General features: G+C 39.2%; 1 long non-coding RNA gene across 10 annotated transcripts in view; it reads right to left on the bottom strand.

Annotated features, from left to right (window-relative positions):
- The window catches only part of LOC146507811 (uncharacterized), a 109976-nt gene that overhangs the window by 41577 nt on the left and 45735 nt on the right, over positions 1 to 22664 (bottom strand). For all 10 annotated transcript variants that reach the window (XR_014876816.1, XR_014876818.1, XR_014876820.1 and 7 more), the window contains one exon: positions 19192 to 19328. This is a non-coding gene — a long non-coding RNA (uncharacterized LOC146507811). The remainder of the gene's footprint in view (positions 1 to 19191; positions 19329 to 22664) is intronic.

Genomic DNA, 22664 nt, shown 5'->3' with positions numbered 1-22664 from the left:
TGCAGAATATCAGTTGGCTGATGGTAGAGCTGATTATGCAGCTACCCTCTGCTAGCCCACAACTCCCTGGTGGATATCTGCCTTTAAAACTCCAATCCCAAATGTCTTTTTAGCATATGAATAGAGAATTATATATTCCTAAACAGTGGGACTTACATACATACAGTTTTTCACAACTTTCTCATCTCATAATGTCACAGTGTGAGTCGGATTTTTCTTTGTTTTGTTTTTGTAATGCGTGTGCAAACATTCCACACAAAACACACTCGAAAGTAACAATGCTCTGTGCCAGCACTACAGCATGTAATATATATACACTGCATAGAAAATGTTTTGCACAAACACTTACGTGCAAAACAGTCCCAGTTTAATCAGTAATATTAAATACTGGTTATTCACTGAAAACATTTAGATTATAAAAAGGTAAATTGTACAAGACTGCTTGCATAAAACTTTTATTAGATAAGTAAAATATAAATATTAAAGACTACTAATTTAGCAAACTTCAAATCACTAACTGTATTTCAGTTGTATATGTGGGTGGTTGTGGCTCAGGAGGTAGTGCGGGTCAGCTGCTAATTGCTGGTCTGGTGATTTAATCCCCTGCTCCCTGTGGCCAGTGTGATTTTACAGTTAGAAAAGAATAATTATGGTCCTTCGATTCTCAATTTTCACCCTCCTTGTTCACATTTTAATTTTATTTAATGCAACTTTCCTTAATTTAAATAGGCTATTATACTTGTGGACTCTAACAGAAGAATTATCATGGCAAACTAGAGAGATAGAAATAAAAAAAAAGTCCACCCTCAAATAAATGGCTTGATAACTTCAGAATTAAAAAAAACCTGACCCTCAGTGCTTCTTGCTGCCTACTCCATTTATAATAAATGTAAAAGCTCAATGTGATATGCAAATGAGTCAGCAGAAACACAGTAACTAGCTCCAGATCGCTCTGCATATGCACTGGCTCGCCTTGGCATCAGAGGATTGGATTTATAGATTGGTGCAATGTAGATGAATGGAGTAGTGACCCTAAGAAAGATTGCATGCTAAGCAAATAAGAAAGGTAATCTTGGTTTGTGTGTGTGTACATGTGCATGGCCATATATGTGACTACACTGCCACATGCTTGTATATCTGTCTGTTCACGTGTGCATGAGCATGTCTGCAAATTTGTGTGTGTGTGTGTGTGTCTCTGTGTTTTTGCATATGTGTGGTTTTGCTTGCTTTATCGTGATGAGATATGAATACCCCTCTTGCACTTCATTAATAATGCTATGCATTGCCATTCTGCATGTTTTAGCTCGGTAATTGAAAGGCCATCTGTGGTCTACTGGGGAGGTTTAGTAAAGGGTAAACTGCGTGGCTCGTTATTTTAGGTGAAGGAAGCCCTCGGAGGCCAAAGCAAATTAGTTTGTGTCCAGTTTAACCTTCAGAAGAGTCAATTACAGGAGGTAAGGCGATTGCATGCATGTTCTTCAGGACTTTTTGAAGAATTGCTTATATGTTCTCAAAGAGCAATAATAAAACAATGTCAAATTGACCCCGTGGCTCAGGGTAAACTAAAGCACATACTACTTTGTCAAAGAGACAATATGCAAAAACAAAGATAACTGATTACGCCAGGTGTGCGCGTGTGGGTGTGCACGTGTCTGCTTTAATATGTCTGTAAAGACTATAAACATGGAAGCGGACATGACCCGCACGTCTCAGCAGTTTCCTGTGTGAGCTGTAAGCTGTGCTCTGTGTGTGTGCGTGTTCTCTAGTCACTCGGGTCTGCAGAAAAGCCCTTTTCACTCGATTATTGTGTCTCAAAGTCTGTGCACCAGCCCACGTGTGTCTGTCTTCGCATGAAGGTTACTTGCCATTCGTCTCCTGTCACCCGCAATCCTCTCTACATCATTAGGACCTGGCAGGGGTTTTTCTGGTCAAAGTTCACTCTTTCAAAGGTGGGCAGAGATCAGGTCAGGTTTGGTGTGAGGTGACAGTGAACAAGCACAAAGCTGTAGCACTGACACCTCTGAGGACTCGGGAAACATCCAAAATGGACAGCAACTTCAGTGTAATAAGAAAAGGGCAAGAAAAGGTAAAAGCTAATAAAAAAATGAGTAAATGACTTATTTTAAGAAAATCACATTAGTAATTGTGGCATTTAAGGCTCACTGTGACACAAAGCAATGCACACCACAACCCTCGTATTAGCATGAAAGTAAATAAAGTACTCTCTCTGTCTCTGTCTTCCAGATACCTTTAGTTTGTTGTTTTATGTTAACTCCAATCTTAATAAACCCCTTTCTTTGGTTTATTAAGTGGTAATCATTGTGCGGACAGCTTCCTGTCACATTCCCTGCCCCTATGGAGGCATGTTGTTAAAACAATAAACATCTGTACAAAGAAGAATGAGAAAAAACTGTCCGAAAGATGACTCATTCATCTTGTGTCAGTCTGTGTTGGAGAAAGGAAGAAAAAAAAAGACTTGAAAGGGGAGGAAGTTCAGGTTCACCCTGGAATTAAGAATAGGGCATGTTTAGCTTACATACACAGAGACATCTGTTAACATCCACACACCAACACAGCAGTTCCCTCACACTAACACACTCACTCTAACACTGCCAAAACAAATATTTCACACAAGCACTAAGTCAACCTATTCACCCAGTCCCAGCAGTTAAAAGCAAAGTTTTGCCCTCCGGCTAAACTGAAGCCTGACCATAACCGAGCCTGCGCTTTCAACTCATTTTATTGAATTCCACTTCACTGCTGTATTTTTATTGTTTTTATTTTGTTTTCTATACTGCTGCATTCTGTTTTGACGTTTGACAACTTGGGAAGACTTGGTAAAAAAAAAAAAAATTACGCCGTGTGCCAATACATTCTTTTTTTGTCTTATATTTCATATATGCTTTATTGCTATCACATTTGTGGATATTTGCAGCGATGATTACGACAATGAATGTATGCCGCTTCAAGTACACATAATAGTGCTGTTAAACACCATATGCAAAAATGGTGAAGTGCCATCCAGTGTACCACAGCAGTTTATTGCTTCAGCTATAGCTGCACAGACGAGGGTTATGGTCTTTGGAATGTAAAAAGGAGATAAGAAGGAGAGTATGCTATAAAAGGCACTGACGAGTCTCTCTCCCCTTTTCTGCTTACAAATGCAATATTTGACATGCACAGCATATGTAAACATAAATTTACAAATTGTGCATGCCATATATGAATGCAAGTGTTGTTTACACAATGACTCACAAAAACCATCCAATGACTAGACAAGCATCGAGCATAATGAAGCTCTGAGTAGATTAAATACCACGACTGAGGAGTAATGTAATGGTATCCAGCGGGACAAAGCTAAGACCTACTTCTGCTGTTTTCCCTTTTTTTGTCAGTGCAGTGGCAGCAGCCTCTGTCTAATCATCTTGTTTCTGTTCAGTTTTTTTAGGAGGGAGTGCATATTCTTTTTTCATAGTCTCATTGTTCAGATTGAAATCTCTTTAAATCCTGTTACAAAACACATCCAGTTTGAAAACACATGCAGACAGGTATGTTAGGAGAGAATATTTAGATATAGACTCTAATAAAGCTGTATGCCTTTACAGAGTGTGTGTATTTACGTCATTTCTGAGCCACCTTTGATCATCCTCGGCAGCCTCGCCTCTGTCACTGCGCCCCAGGGTGGCTGTGGCTACAATGTAGCTTGCCATCACCAGTGTGTGAATGTGTGGATGACTGGATGTGTAAAGCGCTTTGGGGTCCTTAGGGACTAGTAAAGCGCTATACAAATACAGGCCATCCTTTATTTTTTATTATTCCAGCACATTCTATCACAGATAAGTCGTGTATGCTGAACCACTCACGAGAGAAAATCGCTAAACCTTTGATTTCACTTCATTTCACATAAACATGAACTCTTTCTGACTCCAGCGTGTCTGTTGGTGGCCAGGAGGGCTGAGGGTGGCGCTGTTAGGTTGGTGGTGGTGATGGGGGTGGGGTATTGAGTGGGTGCATGTGTATGAATGTATGCCCATCTCCCCAGATGAACAGGATGTGGGAGGTCAAAAAGGGGAGGGTCAGAAGTCAAGCCTGACTAAATAATAACCAGATACTCTTTTCAGTAATACACACATGCACACACATGCACACATGCACTCACAGAAACACAGACACGCACCTTGTCCAAACGCAACTCTATATGTTGTTATTTTTGAAAAGTCTGGACAGTGTCTTCCTTTGTGACCTCCTTACACAAAAACACACTTGAACATGCTCTGTTTCTTTGCCTGTGTCTTTGGCACTTAGACACCCACCTTCACACACCACACATGCACACACACACACACACACACACATATGCACATGAGGAGCAACATAGAGGATTGGAATAACCAGGGTGTCCTCATAAGAGAAACAAGGCTAATTTTACATCAACTAGCAAATATTCTGTTCCACCTGCACTCTCTGGGAATAGTGCATGCTGACCTCAAACCTGGAAACATAATGGTTGTGGAACGGCATCAGTATCCCATCAAAGTTAAAGTTATTGACTTTGGCCAAGCACGTCCCATATCTAAGTGATTCCTGGTTCCTGAGAGCAGCTGGTTTGGTACAGAGCGCCTGAAATTATAATAATAATAATAATAATGGATTGGATTTATATAGCGCTTTTAAAGGCACCCAAAGCAACGCTTTACAATTATGCTTCATATTCCATTTAATGAAGGAATTGACATGTGGACACTGGGGAGGGTAGCCTTGGAGCTTGCTACAGGGGTGCCACTCTCCCTTGCGATATGGATTATGATGTTTTGAAATTCATCATACACACTCAGGGTCAGCCAACAGATTATGTCATAGACTCTTGGATGGGCACTGCTTATTACTTTGTAAAAGACAACTGCAGCAAATAGCACTGGATATTTAAGACGAGACAGGATTCCAGTCCCGGGAAACTCGATATATAAAACCGAAGTATAATGATGACCTCGGACAACTAATGAATCTTAAAACGGGACCCAGCATTGAGTGGCCATAATTTGGTCAGCATGATTAAATAGATAGTGGACTTGGATGCAAACCAGCGCATCACAACACTGGAGGTTCTCCAGCATCTATTTTCTGACACTGACCTCTCTACGAGTTCGCTATGCATTGACATTAGAAGGACAGAGGGACAAAACCTTGTGATCTCTCAGCAAACTTAAAATTGGAAACGAGAAACACCGCACAAAATCAATCTCCTGCAATCCCCAGCATTGTTTCTTTGACCCCAGACAAAAGTAAACATTCAATTTAAAACCACAAACAGGGGTTGGAAAAAGCAATTAACAGCAAAATTACAGATGCATTCCAGTGCAAATGCTTATCCACATTGTAAAACCCAATACTCATTTAAATCTGATTACAACAGTTTAATATTTTAACAAAAAAATAATTAAGTTGCCCCAACAATTATCACCTTGGCTTTTTTTTTTCACTTCCCCCACCCCAACCAGTCACTGCTGTGACAAGAGTCTGGTTCTGCCAGAGGTTTCTTCCTCTTACAAGCAGGTTTTTCCTTCCCACTGTGGGTAAATGTAAACATAGGGAATCGTCTGATTGTGGGGATCACCAATATTCTACAGGAACAAGCAATTCTTGTGAATATTAAAAAAAATAGACTAAATGACAAAAAACAACCAACAAATCTGGTCTTGAACTTGGGCAAAATTTTGGTGAAAATCCATTCAGTAATCACTGGGTGAAGTTTTTACAAATATTCAAAGCAGAGCAGCGGGTCTTGTGAATTATTGAGGGACAGATGCACATAACATCATTTCTGCACATCAGTCCTTCAGCCAGACTTTGCATAAGTCAGATTAAGACAGATAACTTGGATACAATTTACTGTTTATGTCATGTTAAATAAACCAGCTTTAAGCATCAACTAATTGTTGTTTGTCATTGTTCCTTCCCCCTCAGTCTCCTAGTAGGTGTATCTGTGGTATATAAAATCACTGAACACTTTGTACCGTTGTAGCACCAGCTTGGACACTCTTTTACATTAAGTACTGGCACAGATTCCACAAGATGCTGAAAACATTCCTCTGAGTCCTTACTCTGACATGATAACATCACACCATCGATGCAGATTTTCGGCTACAAATCTGTAATAGAAATCTCCTGTTCTGCCACATCTTATAAATATTTTCTGTCTAAGTAGCATAAATAAAATAAATAGCATAAATATTAACCAATATAGGCTAGATATCTGGCGATTACTAGCTTCATTTAAACCTTCCAAGTTAGTAGTCCTATAGCTTATTGCTAACTGCCAGCAATAAGCCAGCTGCTTACTTCATGTCAAAAGGATGTTAATGTCAATGGCCAACGGCAGCCTGTATTCAGTTTGAATATGTCTGTAAATTAATATGGATCAGTTTATGCCTTTTATTGGATTGGAAATTTCATCTCACTGCTACATTTAACGTTTAGGTGACAGAACAAGAGTGAGAGGGGACAACAGAGAGGCAGAGAGGAGGATAAAGACAACAAAGAGAGAGACAGCAAAAAGAAACAGGAGAGCGTGGATAGGTAGTTATAAAGCCAAGGTATCTTCTGTTTTGCCCATACACACTGATGATGATTTCACATCACTAAGCAGGGTTATCAAATGCGGATAGAATCTTATGAGAATCTTATAAGTTTCCTAATATTATATTTTTGTGTTATTTTCTCATTGAAAACAATGAGTTTGTGTGTAATTGTCTGAGCAAAGAAGGAGCGAGGAGGATGTCGAAAGAGAGAGAGAGAGGACAGAGAGATCGTAGAAGAGCAGAAAGAACCAGGTGAGCAAATTAGCAGATAATGAATTTCGGTGGAAAAACACATTATTTTTCACAAAATTATTTTAAATATATTTATGAATGCTTTGTGTGCTTTCCAGTAGACACTTAAAAATGCCAGTGGACAATTTGCATCATTCAAAAAATGTCTGCCAGGATTGTTCCCACTACACTGATGTGACACACTACAAATCTACTCTTTGTATTGGAGTACATGATGGTCTGTGCTGGGTCTGTACAATACAGGGAGTGTTTTTCTGGATTCAAAAACGTTGATGTAAAAGTTTCTCTTTCAGCAGTTTGTTCCTTGTTCTGGTGTATGGATTGGTACTATGCTGTTTCCCCGTCTTTATGGAGTAATTAGCCCTCCTGTTATTGTTGAAATCATAAATATATATATATATATATATATATATATATATATATATATATATATATATATATATATATATATATATATAGTTGAAAGTACTTTTAAGCACCCCGCTGCCATGTTTATATTACGTATATACTGTTCGGGTCAATTTGACCCGGCAGTCAAAGTGGAGGTTAAAGGGGTCATAAACTATTTGTTTCTTTGGATCTGTAAGACATATTTCACCCAAACACACACATACACACATGCACACACATGCACACACACACAACCTGAGAGCTTGTCCCGTTGACAGGGTATCAGTCACGAAACAGGGGAAAGAAAAGGAGACGAGAGCCATACAGAGAACCAGGGAGGCTAGATTTAGCCTGTCAGTCTTAAAAGGTCAAGGGTCACAGTGGGAGCCAACTGACATATATTCACTCAAATATGCACACACACACACACACACACACGCATACATATATATAAACACACAAACAATGAAGTTCATTAAAACAAGGTCAAAAGTGGAGGGCAGGCAGCTGGCTAGGTTTACAGAGAGAAAGAGAGAGTGCAGACAGCTGGGGAATTTTACTAGTGTCTGCAAGCAAGTTTAAAAGGGCACAAGTGAATGTTTATAGTAGGGCAAAGAGGTGCAAGAACTTATTTCAATTGTTCTGAGTGGACTTTATATCAATAACATACTTTTAAGAATTCATGGGCACTTTGTTAGAGAATTCAATCAGCAAAAGAGAAGCAGTTAATGATGCAATAAAGTTATGGGACCAGAAAAAAGCTGTCTTTATGTTTTGCCACAAGCATTGTGACGTTAAGCCGTCATTTCCTCTCAAAGCAGAAAAAGGAAGCAAGTAAAACATAAACACTCCCGAGCCAAATCCTCTTCTTTTAAACTTCATATCACTATGGCACACCTTCTAATCATCCAGATTAGTCTAGACTTGGACACGCTAATTCAGCTCTTGTCTTGGGACTGAAGATCTGCTTTCCTTTTCAAGTCCACATTGGAACAGCTAGTGCCATAATGAAAAGACATGGACAAAACTCATGGGTAGAATATATCCTACCATTCAAGAGTTTTATGGAAGAGAAGATAGAGGCTGTGCATAACTGACTAACACAAATGTAGTGTTGTGAAAAAGTTTTGACCCACACCCTCAATTCTTTTTATCTTGCTTCCAAGAAGCCAGATTTTCTTGTCTTATTTTTTCCCCAAGTAGTCTTGAGCAATAGTTCTCCAGGCTTCCTGGAAGGTCTTTTGGGGTTTGGCTGCTTTGTTTTGTTTGTTAAACCACTTAACACTGACCGACGAATCATTCAAGCATAAAAAAGGCACCTAACTCAAGAAATGACCATTGCTGTGTCTACACATAACAGACAATACAGAAAAAAGATTTTAAACTGTACATTTAGTTTGTTACTAGCAGCCTGCCACAAAAACACATCATTTCTTCACATTTCTTTAGTTGAATCTATGAAAAATGCCAAAGAAAACATAGTTTGATAGAAATAAATAGCAATTCTACACCATCAAGATGATTCACAAAGAGCCATCAGCCAAAAACTTGGCATATCTCAGTATGGTATACAGTGTTTCCTAAACAATTTGAAGAACCTGGACAAGCTCAGGACAAAGGATGAAGCAGCAGACCTAAAAACTATCTACAGCATAGAAACAATATATGAAAGTCATGTCTTTAAGAAATGGAAAATTAAGCAAACACGTGACAGAGGATCTGAGAGATGCATCTGACCCTTCAGTTAATCCACTGCTCACTGAAGGAAGAAAAAAGGAAAGAAAAGGCTGAGGTATGCCAACTTATACAAGAACTGGACTAAAAATCTGTGGAAACAGGTCTGATAAAGCGATGAATCCAAATTTCAAGTTTCTGGTTCACATCATCTTCAGTCTAGAAGTCAGGATGGGGAAACGGTGAGTACATCCATCTGTAAAAACTGGTTGAGGCTCTGTCATGGTTTGGGCTGCAGTTCAGCCATGCAAAAAAGTACCATAGGATTTTGATCCACTATGCAATACCATACCATACACACTGCCAATGCAATGAAAGTTTAACTAGATTGAAAAGCACACAGTTGAACACTATAAGTCATGGATTGGAGTCCTGAAAGCACTGAAGTGGAGTTGGATCACAGAATAAAAGCCAGCCAACATCTATAGAGCTTTGAATGTCCTTCAAGAAGCATGGAGAGCTATTCCTGAGAAAGAATGACAAGAAATCCTGCCTAAGAAAGTCTAAGAGCTTAGGTTCTTGAAAGGTGGCTTTTAAGAGCTTGACTTTCAACCTCTTTAGAATTGTAAATACTCTGTTTGCACATATTTCAGTAAATCACAGCACATAATATAAAGAAACAAGCGATACAAGTACACGATACTTGTATTAGACTGTAGCTTGCAGTTCCAGTAAAATGACAAAGACTTAGTTGGACAAAATGCAACTTGATAGGTCAAGAGACCATCAGAGATAAATGAAAGATGCTGGATAAGTGATTGATGGCATCTCCCAGGCAGGGTTTGGGAGCGTTTTTGTAGTTTTGCAGAGACAGAATTTCACAGGATAAAACGAGTCTTAAGGAACAAATACTTTATCAATACCTTATCATTATGTGTGGACACCACTTAATTAGAACACATTTTCACATGCAGTGACCCAGAGCTTAACTGTAAGCTCTACAAGAACTATTTACAGAAGAAAAAAGAGTTAGGACTGTTTATAATGGAGTAGGCAGCACAATCAGTTCTGCTGAGTTGTTGGGGTTGACCGTGTTGGAAATAGCTTTGACCCTATCTAAGAAGTTCCCAGTGTATTGACTATATATTCCCCAATTATTTTGTAATTTATTTACTGAATCAAACAACAGGTTTTCATTTAAAAAATTCTCTGAGCCCAGCCTTTTGACTGGTAGTTTATTTCTTCACACACTCAAAGACAAATGGGCATATCTACACACTTAATCTCTAATCACACAAGCTGCACATGTTTTACAAACAAATATGTCATGCTTTCAGACAGGTAAGGTCATACACAGAGACATGCATTTCTCCTTGAGTCTCAACACCATATGGTCTACTGGCCAGGCATTTGCACTCACAAGCTCTCACCCAGACAAATTAGACCATTATTGTCTCTGACTTTTCGAGAATGTGGCTATGAGGAGAGATGGAAATAGAGCTGCGATCAAGTGGAGAGATAGAGAAGGAGGGATTTTGTTGCACTTTTTGGTAGTAATGATAATGAAGATGACAGTGGTGCTGAGTTTTAAGAGTACCTCTCAGCGCTGGCATTAACAAAGAAAAATCAGAACTCTTAAACATGCAAATTTAGAGCACAAGGCTTCTTTGAGGATGTTGTTTTTGTTGGTTTTGTTTTTTATCATTCTTTGTCATTCAGTATGCAGCACTGTGACTCTATTCATTTCCATTCAGTATTGTTTGACTCACTGTAGGTGGTGCTCATTGCATTATCTGTTGAGTGAAAGGGACTATACCTGCTCATGCTGTGGTTCCTAGATCTTTATCTCCTGACACAGAGGTGTCATAAAACACCTCTTTGGCTCCGGGTGATTTCAAAAGAAAATGTGCACGTGACATTTACAATTTCAACTGAGAGTAGCAAAATGTATCCATCTGAATCCTGTGTGTTTGTCCCTGTAGGCTTTCTTTTCACAGTGTACCAGTTTTACCTGCAAGGGATCCCCATGAGGTCCAAAACCTCAAGGATAGAATAAGGCCCAAAACCATGACCATTCGCTACAAAATGAAAAGCCAGGCAAGACAGAACAACATGGGCAGTCATGGTAGAGCAGCCAAGTGGGGTAAAAAGCAGCACTGAAGGAAAGGAGAATGGAGCTGAGCATGTGGTAAACACAGCAGGAAACCCAGTGGTCATTTCACCCATGGACACACACATACACACAAACTGGTAGACGTACCGATAAAATAAAAACTGCATGGTCAGCCAAACATAAAGACAAACTGCAAGATAGGCCGAGAGCCAGGTGAACAGATATGAATGCACACGCACACACGCACATACACACACACACACACAGATGCATCCACACAAAACACAGATAGATAAACTGGTCAAGCTGGTCAGACAGGCTGAGTATGCTTTGCCTGCGGGAATGATCAAGGCTAAGCTGAGATGCACAGTGATCAGTCTGTGTATCTCAGGTTATTATGTGCATAAAAGAAAAACACTGTTTAAAAATTAAAGCATGTTGCTCGTCTTTTTACAAAACAGTACCATTACAAGACAGCTGAGACTTAGAGAACAGCTGAGCAGCTATACCAGCTAAAGAACTGTTATCTGTGTATCTACGATCATCTGAGCCAGACTATAATAGTGCATTATTACGATGTGGTGTGACAATCCAATCTGATGGCAGCAAAATCTCCCAACCACACTGGGAGGGGAAAGATTGCATGCAAACATTCTTTCTTGCTAAATCAGGCAAAGGGAAATGACGCTTTGCACAATGGTTCTGCTGTATTATTAGCCCCTCAGAGGAAGCTGCAATTGTTGGATCAGAAAGAGTAAAGTAAGTCTGGGAAAATATCAGCTTCCTGCAATGACTTCAGGCTTTAGCCTGAGCAAGTATTTGCATCTGCCTTTCTGGCTTTCTCACTGCTTCAAACACTTTCTTACCCCATTTCTATCCCTCAAACAAAGAGACTATTATTATTATTATTATTATTTATTAGTAGTAGTAGTAGTAGTAGTGGTAGTATTCCCAAAAGTTCTTTTAAGCCTCTGGCACAAGCCTCTACAAGCAACAAGCCTTGGCATATAGCAGCAAAGTGAGAAAGAGAGGGATTGAAAGCATACTTGAACATCTCCTTCAAACTTATTCTGGTTCTCTGGTTGGTAGCCAATCTGTGTATCCCCAGGGCAGCGCACACTATCTATCTGACCTCAGCTGAACTGCCTCAGTAGTCTCAGACAGAAGGGATATGAAAAGCTAACGAGAGCAGTAGAGAGCATGCAGGACGGAACGCAATGACTTCCCTTACAGGGTCCTGGTGGAGATGATAAACCCAAGACCCTTCATTATACAGCTGCAAATAAAATAAACGCAACTCAAGGCTAAACTGAATCAGTACTTTAAAACCAATCAAAACATAAGGCCCGTCTCCTAAGAATTACCTTCCTACACCGCTAAACTGCATTCTCAATTACATTTCAAGGGCAACTTAATTCTTCAGATTTGTGACATTTCATCAATAGTTTCAACCTCATGATATCATTGGTTTTCCTGCTTTAGCTGCTCTTCAGTTGAACAATCATACAATAGATGGGGTGGAACTCTTTCACCCTGGTAACCCAGAACATGAAGGAGGAGCTCCTAAGGTGGCTAATGTGATAAAAGGTTACATTTTAAATAAATCATGATCCCTTTCCCTGAAATACGTAATCAGTTTTAGTGCCCAAATCTAAGAAAATAACAATTCAGAACAAAATAACAATAACAACATAAAATCTAATAAGGGAAATAATAATACAGTTTGCTTGTAGAGACATGGTTGTAGTACAGTATGTTATCCATTTACTGGAACCAGGCAAAAGAAGATTCTGCAAAATGGTTGATTTCAAACACATTTCAGGTCAATACGCTGTTAAAACTATGACTGAAACCGTCATGGTGGTATGAAAAATTAATGTTGAACAATTGACTTTTTGGCTGAGAGTCAGAAAAGAAGTTCAATATCACGCACACATGTGAATACTAAATATGAAACCAGACAGCCCGATCAGATCAGACAAGTAAAGCTTCACCTCCTAAGGTTTACTATATTGACACATTATCTCATTCGTTTTATCTCTACTACTTTCTTTTTTCTTTTTTTAAAGCCTATATTAAAGGTTCTGTGGGGGGAAAAAACAGATATCATCACAAATATATGGGGAAAAATCATAAATACAAATAGGATGACAGTTTCATGCTGATATAAAACTTAAACTGATGAGAACTAGTAGAGGTTTCAAACATGTCAGGGGAAAAGACTGTTGGGCTTCATTCCCATGTCTTATTCTCACTGTCAGTGGTGATCATACTCATTCAGTAGCAACTTTAGCTCTTGTTTTCCAGATGTGAATGTTAATGATTACCCAGTCTTAAGGCTAAGCTAACCAATGCTAAGCCTGTAGTCTTATATTCAGTAGACAAGCATGAGGGTTCATGACATTTCCCATGTTTTGGTAAGAAAATTAATAGGTGCCTAAAATAACTAGTAATGATTATCAATGATTATCGTAAATTTATAGCTATCATTTTCTCTTGGTATTGCAGACAACTAAGTAATTCCATTTTATCACTGAATAATACATACTTACCAAGCCATTTCTTTTCCACTATACGTATAACCTTTTTCATCCTTCAATCACCACATATGTGGCATTGGAGCCAGACTTAAAGCCAGTAAAGCACAAAGAAGTTTAATATGTCAAACAACAGAAAGAATGTAATGATAGTAAAGGATCCAAAGGAAAAAATGTGGAAAAGGAATGGAGTGGAGACGAACAGCTGCTGAAAGAGGTTGGGTGTTGGGCATGAAACGATGGAGGACAGAGGAGAATGGAAGGGCAAGTAGAAAGAGGAATAAACTGAAGGAAAAACATGAAAGGAGGAGAAAAAAGAAGGAAAATGTGAGTGGGTGTTCATAAGCATAAGACATAGTGAAGAAAATGATGGAGTTGGCACTAGGGAGCAAAGGTAAAGAATAGGAGTGATGAATGTGGTGGAAGGGTTCAGTAAAGGCCTTGAATCCAATCAAAACACTGTTTTTGATTCTGTTTTTGATTTCACCTAAAATAATGTTTCAATAGTCACTTGCTGAAGTTGCTAAGAACCAACCCTGGTCTTTGAATGGGTACTTGTTTTGAGCAAAACACTTCTCTGTGGCCTCAGCTGAACTGTGCAAGCTCACTGCAGCTGGAGCTTGGGGAACAAGGCATTGTGGGGATTAGCTAATGGTTTTTCACACTAGCAACCCAAGAAGAATGGTTCCTGCTTGTGGCAATGTAGTTGTGAGCTAGACACCTGATTGTCCAACACTGCAAGAGATAAGTAACCCCAAAGGTGTCTGAATAGTATATATGACCGAATGCATTAGTGTTAATATTGAGCAAGCTACATTATATACTGATGAATCAATGTTATTTTTAAATCAGGAGTTCACTAATATATATTGGTCAGTGAAATGAGACTGTCAGTCCCTCCGCTGCTTCTCTCGCTTGGCTTGTGTCTGTTTCCCTGTGTGTTTGTATGTGGGAATAGAGAAATCTATGCTCGAGGTCAGAGCTAAGGATCATGCCTTACATTACAACCTCCGACATGTCTACCACCTTGTAGATACTCTGCTTATATAATCAGTCACATGTTCAGTAACTTGTATATGATGTACTATTCTAAACGTATTCTTTCTCTAGTTAACTTCCATCCATGTGTCTGCAGTTTCAAAATAAACTCAGTCTGTATCCTAGTCCTACTGCACGTTCTGATTCACTCCTGATCCACATATTGGCTCAGCCCAATCCTTAATGGCAGGTTTCTGGTACCCTGCTTTAGCTCCAGCATTCCTACTACTAACTGGACTTCTCCATGGCCACTTTTCTTTGCTTAGTTCATTTAGTCATTTAGTCACCTTTTTGTGCAACGGCATCTTAACCAGTTCCTCTGATTCTTGTTGCCTGCATTTACAGCTAACTTAGCTGTAACATATGTTGCAGTCCAGATACCTGGGAACACAAATGTCACATTTGTTTGGTTCTTAGCAAAGTAGAGCCATTCAGGGATCACAATCATTATGCTTTTTGTTGTTGCGATACATTCATGGATAGAGATTGGTCAGTGCTCTGCCTATGGCTTACTTAGTGACTCACAAATAGATAATAGTGGCATTACGGATTAAACATTTGCAGTTGTTCGACTGTTCATGTTCAGTGCCGCCATCTTGAATTGCTAACTCAGGGTATGTTGGTCTGCTCGGACTTTCTGAGTAGGAAATCGAGGTTGAGAGGGCATCCCATAAAAACTTCTGACTAATTCAAGAATGCACCAATGGAACAAAACTAAAAAGTGCCAATACCAATGGACACATGAAATCTGCATCCATTGTAACGGTTTGTCTTTGCTTCAACTGTTTCCTTAAAAAGACTCCAATTTTTTAAAAACTGTTACATTTCATGGTGAAAAGCCTGATTTCACCAGTTGTTGGTGATTTATGAGTTGAACCCTTCCAGAGCCCCACAATGATGCAGTGGGACACTGAAAATGAGGAGAAATATTGGCAGCAACCATCATAAATACATTATATATTAACAGAAAATATTACTACTGAAAGTTCAGCTTGCTACACATTCTCCCATAAAATAAAATATTGATTAGGATTGATATGTAGAGTATGAGTAGTGCAGACAGACTGGGTTTTACAGTTGTGTATGTTCTCAGTGGTAGCTCTGTTTACGAGAAACAAGATGCACTTTCAAAAACAAACTGTGTACACATACAGTATTCAGTGGTGCACATGGCCACATCGATGCAAGGAGTGAATCAGAATCCCTATGAGATGCTTATTTTTCAGAGGCTGACCAAAAATACTCAGTTAGGTGTGCACACTTCCTGTGAACACAAGCACATGAATAACTTTATTTCAAAAGCACCCACAAACTTTTTGTGAAGTTTCTCTGAAATAGACAGGCGAAATACACATAAAGCCTTTAACAAATGAATAACAAATCTCGCATGTGTCAAGCCCTTCACAGACTCATACATATATGCATAAAGGTTCTCACATGCACACACGTGCAGTGCGGCTGCTTGCCTCCCACATGCACTGCTTGTGACGCATTGGAAAAGTCATTAGACCTGCACTTCCTCTCCAAACAGAAGAGAAGGAAGAAAAAGACTGTCTTACATGAAACACACAGGAAATGTGTGGGTGACTGCTTGTATGTGTATGTGTCTGTTTCTGTGTGCGTGCGTGCATGGATGCGTGCATGTAGACGCAATTGTATATTTCTATGAGCATGCACGTATGTGGAGATCTAAGGTTCCACCCTAAGGGCTGGTGACCGAGGTCTTGTAATAGCTTGCTTTGATTGTTTCACTGACTAGACTACAGCTACAATTACAGACAATTAAGACACTCAGCCAGTGATTGGCTTGCTCAGCAGGCTAAGCTGCACACCGTAATCTTGTGGATTCAGCATTTGTCCAAAGCTTATCCCCCTATTTTCAGATTTGGACTTGAATAAAACCAAGTACCCACTTAAGTTAGGATTACTCGCTCAGAGCATTATGTAGCACATTCAAAAGCCGTCTGCAAAGGCATCTCTGATTAAATACACAATAATGGCAGATATTTCTATGTTTTTTCATCATACTTAATGTGTAAGTCAATATAATCTCTCAACTGTGGATACTATAGTTACACAAGTTTCATTTCTCTCTACAAAAAAGGTAAAAACAGTCAGAGCTTCTGCTTTTCAATGGAATTTTTGGCACTAATGTTGTAACTTATCACTTGACATATGGGGTGTGTGTGTTTCTCGTTTTGTCTTCCTATGTAGGAGCTGTGACTTTGCATAACGTCAAAACCAGCACTTCCGTGCGGGGAGGGGGCATATTCATATTCACCGCAGTAAATACGAATGTGCATGTGTATGTTGAGTACGTGTTTAATGCTATATGTGTTAGCAAGGGCAACTGAAGCGAGTGATCTACAGAAGCATTGTGATAAAATAAATTATAAATTGTACAACAGGGATGCTGTGTTGGTGCTCAAAGAAATCCAAAGCAACCAGGACAGGAAGAAAGACAAAAAATGAAAGAGGCAGACGGTGAATCCTGGGGTTTGGACATCTGGAGAAGTGTCAGGAAGCTCAGTCACTTCATCGCTGAAGGTGTAATATTTATCTATGTGCACTAGAGCATGTCAGCCTACACACACACATGCATACAGTGTACCAGAAACAGCACAGACAGGTGAAGGACAGCTTTTCTGACTTACACAGGGACACATATTCCCCTTCATACAGACACACACACACAAACCAGTGATTAGTTTGGACACTCACTGCTTATCGCTACAGTGAACATCTGTTACCTCAGCAGGATCCCGACTATTTAAAAAAATGCATTTTTGTGTGCGTACACATACAGACATTAACTTTTCCCACAATAATTAATTTTCTACCGCTCTTTTTCTCTATCCCCACAAAAATACACACACGTCTACATTAGATGTACTGCTTCCATGTCCTATTTGTTTGGTACTTACTGTTAGAGTTACTAATTTCTGACACTGACTAAAGGTATCCGTTCAAGGACCAAAAAGCTGTTTCCAAACAGTAAACATGTAGTTGCATAATTCTGGGGGGGTTTTGTTTTGTTTTTTTTTTCTTTTCTGCAAGTGAGCTCTGGGTGTCAACCTCCTTGGGGCCTTTGTTCTTCCCGTGCCTGGTGCTTTTCTAACTGGGTGCTCTCATTTCCTCTCACCGTCTGGAGGCATGCATGTTAGCTGAGCATAGGTGCAGATGTGAGATAAGCTTTGACAAGTCAGTATAAGTAGAAAAATGCTATGCTATGTACTAATATGCAAAGGTACAACGTTAGCACTCAAACGTCCTAGCTGGCTGGAGAAAATCACAGTCTTATGCAATCATAAACATTTTAACATAACATAGTTTTGTTATGTTTGTTTTAATGGGAACCAAGCTGAATGTCAGTTAAATCTGGATCAGAAGTCTTAGTCATTCAACGTCAAGCCTCATCTGCAGAGACCGCAGGAAAAACATTGCCCTGCAAGTACAATAGGTCCATTTATTTTTCTGAGTGTACTGATCCTTAATGCAATTATAAACAGCGTTATGGTGGATGAACTGAGGAACACCTGTTCTTTAAGATTCCCAGGGGTATAAATTTCTTTACTGCTAAAGGCAAACACACTGTCAGGTGCTGTTTGTTATCATGTGAAATAGAAGCTCTGTGTGTGGGAGATTCACTATTCCACACAGAGAGGGGAATCCCCCAACACAGCAGACATTAAAAACAGGTGCTATTAACCCTTATCTGCAACTTTTGAGCTTCAGGGTGAATATTGAGTATTGCACTTTTCAAAAGAGACTCTTTTTAGTTTCAGAACTGTAATGCTGAAAACTCGTTTTGAGCATAATGTTTGGGTGTCCAGCTGGTATCAGTTTATTACCTTTAGTCAGTCCAAAAAAACAACTATCACAAGCATCACTGTGAGCATCAAATCCTTGTGAAAAGATATTTTTAACTAGATGCCATTCTGAAACTGATACACTGTTCAAACAGGATACTGTTAACTCATTATTGTTGCCTAATGTCAAAGTGCAAACCAATGTGAGAAAATTTAAAAAGGTGATCAACATTTAGGAAGTTTTGATGGTTAGCCACTTCAGACTTCTCTCTATCTGTGGCAAATGTTCCGTTCTAGTTGCTTTCACAGTCGAACTTGTCTTGATAACACGAATAGATTTCCTGCTTCTAACTGTAAACAACCTACACACAAGTGGTGGGATCTTAACATTTTGCACTTTGCGACAGCTGTTGCAACCAAAATGTCAGTGTTGACTGCACATAACGTGCTACGCGGTGAAGGGGAACCAAAAAAAAGATCCACTTTTAGCATGCTGTCAGTTGGTTGAATATTTACATCTTGCTGTTCTGTAGCTTGCACCGCTTTAAAAATTGCTTACCCCTCCATTTCTAAGATTGAGGTTTCAAAAAAATGTATTTCATATTTAATTCACTCATGCTCATGATAATCATCTCTCCAAAACACTGCCAAATTAGATGTGAATTGATATTTTTTGCATGTTTTAATGCACACAATATTATCATCTAATTACATCATAAATACAGGAGACAGAGTTGTTGTAACCTAAGAGGTTATTAGTGTATATTGCCAGTAAAAAGCACATTAGCATAGTGACTTACCTTGGCAAGCCAATTCCCCTGTACATTCTCACTGTAGAGGTCTGAAGTCAGTGAGGATTCTTCCAGTGTTAATTAAACCGTCTGTCTTGGAGAGAATTAAGGTCGTGATCTCCCAGACCTCACCACTCCCACACTCCCTGAGAAGAAAAGAAAGAAGAAAAAGGGACTTAATGAAGGAATAAAAGGATGAAATGGCTTAATGAACCGCCTAACGAGGCCTGTGGCCATTTAATAAGGGCTTATTAAAGCTTAATTAGAGCAATAATCAAGCTTGTTTGGAGTATTTCAGTGTTGACTTGTGGCTGATTGTGTTTTCATAGCAACTGGATAAACAAGGAAGAGTTAATACTCCATAGGAAAGAAGACATGTCTAACTGTGTGTCTGTCTGCGTACATGTGTTGTAGGGGATTTCAACAATAATTAGGTGACGACTTGAAGATCCTTCCAGTCACACGGAGGACTCACGCTCATCATTCGGTCACATGCTGAAATCGTACTGACATCCAATTCAAACACTGTGGCATCCTGACCATGGGCATAAGCAGCCAGTGTGTTTACTCCATGTCTGTTAAAAGTAGCACTATCAGCATAGTCATGTGTACTTTGATATCCTGGAGTAAAAGCCTGAGCTTAAAGCCCCAGATATGCCACTTATAGCAACAGATGTTGCATGCACCTGAATTCCTGTACTTTTTCCTTATTATATAGCAACTCACTGACTAATTACAGAGTTGTTCCTATTGTAAAATGATGCTACGGATTCTGATTAAATATTTGCAAATGAGCCACTGAGTTTGTCCAGTATAAACCCAATGACTCATCAGGCAGAGTCACTCCCTTACTGACTTAAAAACAGCACACCATATTTTCTCTACAGATGTTAGCGTGACTCACTTGAGTCAGACACTAAGTTACATTGTGCCTGAGGAAAGATCTGAAGAGAATGCAAAGTATACAGGACACTTGAGACGTCAGCTTTTCATTATTCATTCAGTGATGCCATCACTTCTTTGAGGAGTTAGAAAGGCTCAGCATGTGATGTATCCTTCTTGTATGCGCCCGCGAAATTCTAACGGCACTGGTTCTCCACTCTGGTTCTCCAGTTACTGATTCATTAAGTGATTCAGCTTTGTTAGACTCTTTTATGGACTTTGCAATATTCTGTGACCTCAACAATTAAAGGTGTTACTCATCCTTCTTCCTGAGCAGATGAGAACCCCAGACAAGCCAGCTAAACAACACTGCATCATGAGCAACACAGCTTGTTTGTTCATGCAAATGAATTCAAATATTCATGTAGAACCCCATGAATCCCTAAATAGGACAGAGGGACGTACTATAGCGAGTCAGAGGATGTAAATGCCACATTTTGTCTTGATTTGATTTTGTATGCTATGGGGTGCTAACCTTTAACATCATAACTGCTCATATACAGAATAAATACCAAATAAATTAACTTGGACTTCATCAGCAGTTCCTTATAATTACTATTGCTGCTTTTAAATTATTCCAAACACTAACAGTAAAGGTACCAGGTTAGACCGCCATTATGTAAATATATATAAAATCTTGGTGTAGAGTGGGCATGCTTTCTCAGCCAGTTTAGTAAACTGAGTGCTTTTTCCCAAAGGCAGCATCCAGTGGACCCCCCACCCCCATGAAGAAAAGGGTAGAAAAGAGCAAATTAGATTAATTAGCTATTAGATTACAGTGTAAAAAAAATGGTTATTTACTTTGTATTTATGCATTTTAACAGCTTTCTATGAAAACAGATTGAAAAAAAACTTTGAAGCATGCCCTGGTAATTTTCTGCCAGTACATTATTATGTTTATTAGTAAATGTTTTGATGTTATTCTTTGTTTGATTGATTTTTAACAAGAGTTCCATAAATGGTCAAATTTAATGTGTGATTAAAAAAATTTATATGGAAAACTAAATTTTCCATATAAAGTAAAACACATTTTTTTATCTACATTTCTATGTCATATTTGATCAGTAAACATAAACAAGATAAACAGTATTCACTTTGGCAGCAATACCTATATGTAAACAACAACAAACACTGAAAAAACTCAAACGAATTTCTCTAGTTATGGCAGATGGCTGACCCTCCCCGATCCTGGTTCTGATTTCTCCCTGTTAAAAGGGAGGCTTTCCTTCCCACTGTCACCAAAGTGCTTGTTCATAGGGGGGTAATCTGATTGTTAAGGTTTTCTCTGTTTTATTGTAGGGTCTTTACCTTATGGTTTAAAGCGCCTTAAGGCTAACTGTTGTTGTGATTTGCATTATATAAATGAAATTGAATTTTACTGAATTTTACTCAACTGAATTGAAATGTTGCAGATAACTATACCTTTCAGCAAGATTACTGCATTGCCTTTCTGTCAGTTTTCTGTGAAAACACAAAACTTTGCAATAGAGAGCTTGTATGTCCCTCAAGCCCTTACTGCATCTTTGATGAACGCCTGCTGACAAGTTTTCAAGTTTCTAACCTTGGGCTGGCTGCTATGGTTGTAAATTTTCAGATGCTTTTGACCTCATATTTATTTCCTTTCATACCAGTTTGAAGTTTACAGCTGAGCTTTCATTGTCTAGGAATTATGTCATTTAGCCTGGGGTTAGACTGAAGACATATTCTTGAGGGTTATTAAGCGATCTTGGACATTACAGAGTAGATACCCTTGGAACACTGCACAGAGATGTGTGACAGCATTTCATGAAGAACCGCTGAACCCTCGCAGTTGCAGTTCACAAGCTGTGTCTCTGACAAGTCTGCTAAAATAAAAAACCCCGCGCTCATTTCCAGAACGCCAAACAGCTGATGATTCCGGCAGAAGGGCCAACGATTTCCACTGCTCACATATTTTTTTCCCCCTCCAATTCTAGACATATGTCAATTTTATGTCAGAGGATTAGAGATGCCAGTTATTGTTCTGCAGCATGTGAATGATGTCAACTTTCCCACAGGGCCTTTTCTTTGAGATGTAGACAGCAAAGCAGCTGACAATTCCTGCAAAGATGCCAACACACCACATCATTTACACAGCTAGCTCTTCAGTTCTGTCAGTTCTTCACTGATGAATTATTGGGAGGTTAAAGATGATGTCATCTTTCCAGCAGGGCTTTAAATCTCAGAGTTTATTATGCTACTGCACTGAGCTTTGGGAGCTGATAATGATGACAGCGGTGAGGCAGATGATTGTGCTGGTCAGTGCAGTGGTCATGGTGGTAATGACAATGGTGATGTAAGCTTCCCCAAAGCCCCCTCCCCCCTTTTAGTTTAATAGCATGAGCAGCTCGCCACTTTTGTTTAAAGAAGCAGTGACCAGATGACTTTAGCTGACTTCATCCCTTAATCAGTCGACTACGCCAGATAGTATCAGTAGATCAGAAGAAAAGAAACACTCACAATGTTACATCATCATGTGGTGTACATAGACTAATCTAAAGAATGTTTAACAGAATTTTAGA

Source organism: Neolamprologus multifasciatus, chromosome 11 (genome assembly GCF_963576455.1).
Source record: "Neolamprologus multifasciatus chromosome 11, fNeoMul1.2, whole genome shotgun sequence".
Taxonomy (NCBI): domain Eukaryota; kingdom Metazoa; phylum Chordata; class Actinopteri; order Cichliformes; family Cichlidae; genus Neolamprologus; species Neolamprologus multifasciatus.
The sequence above is the reverse complement of the archived record's forward strand: the minus strand, read 5'-3'. Positions and strand labels throughout refer to the sequence as shown.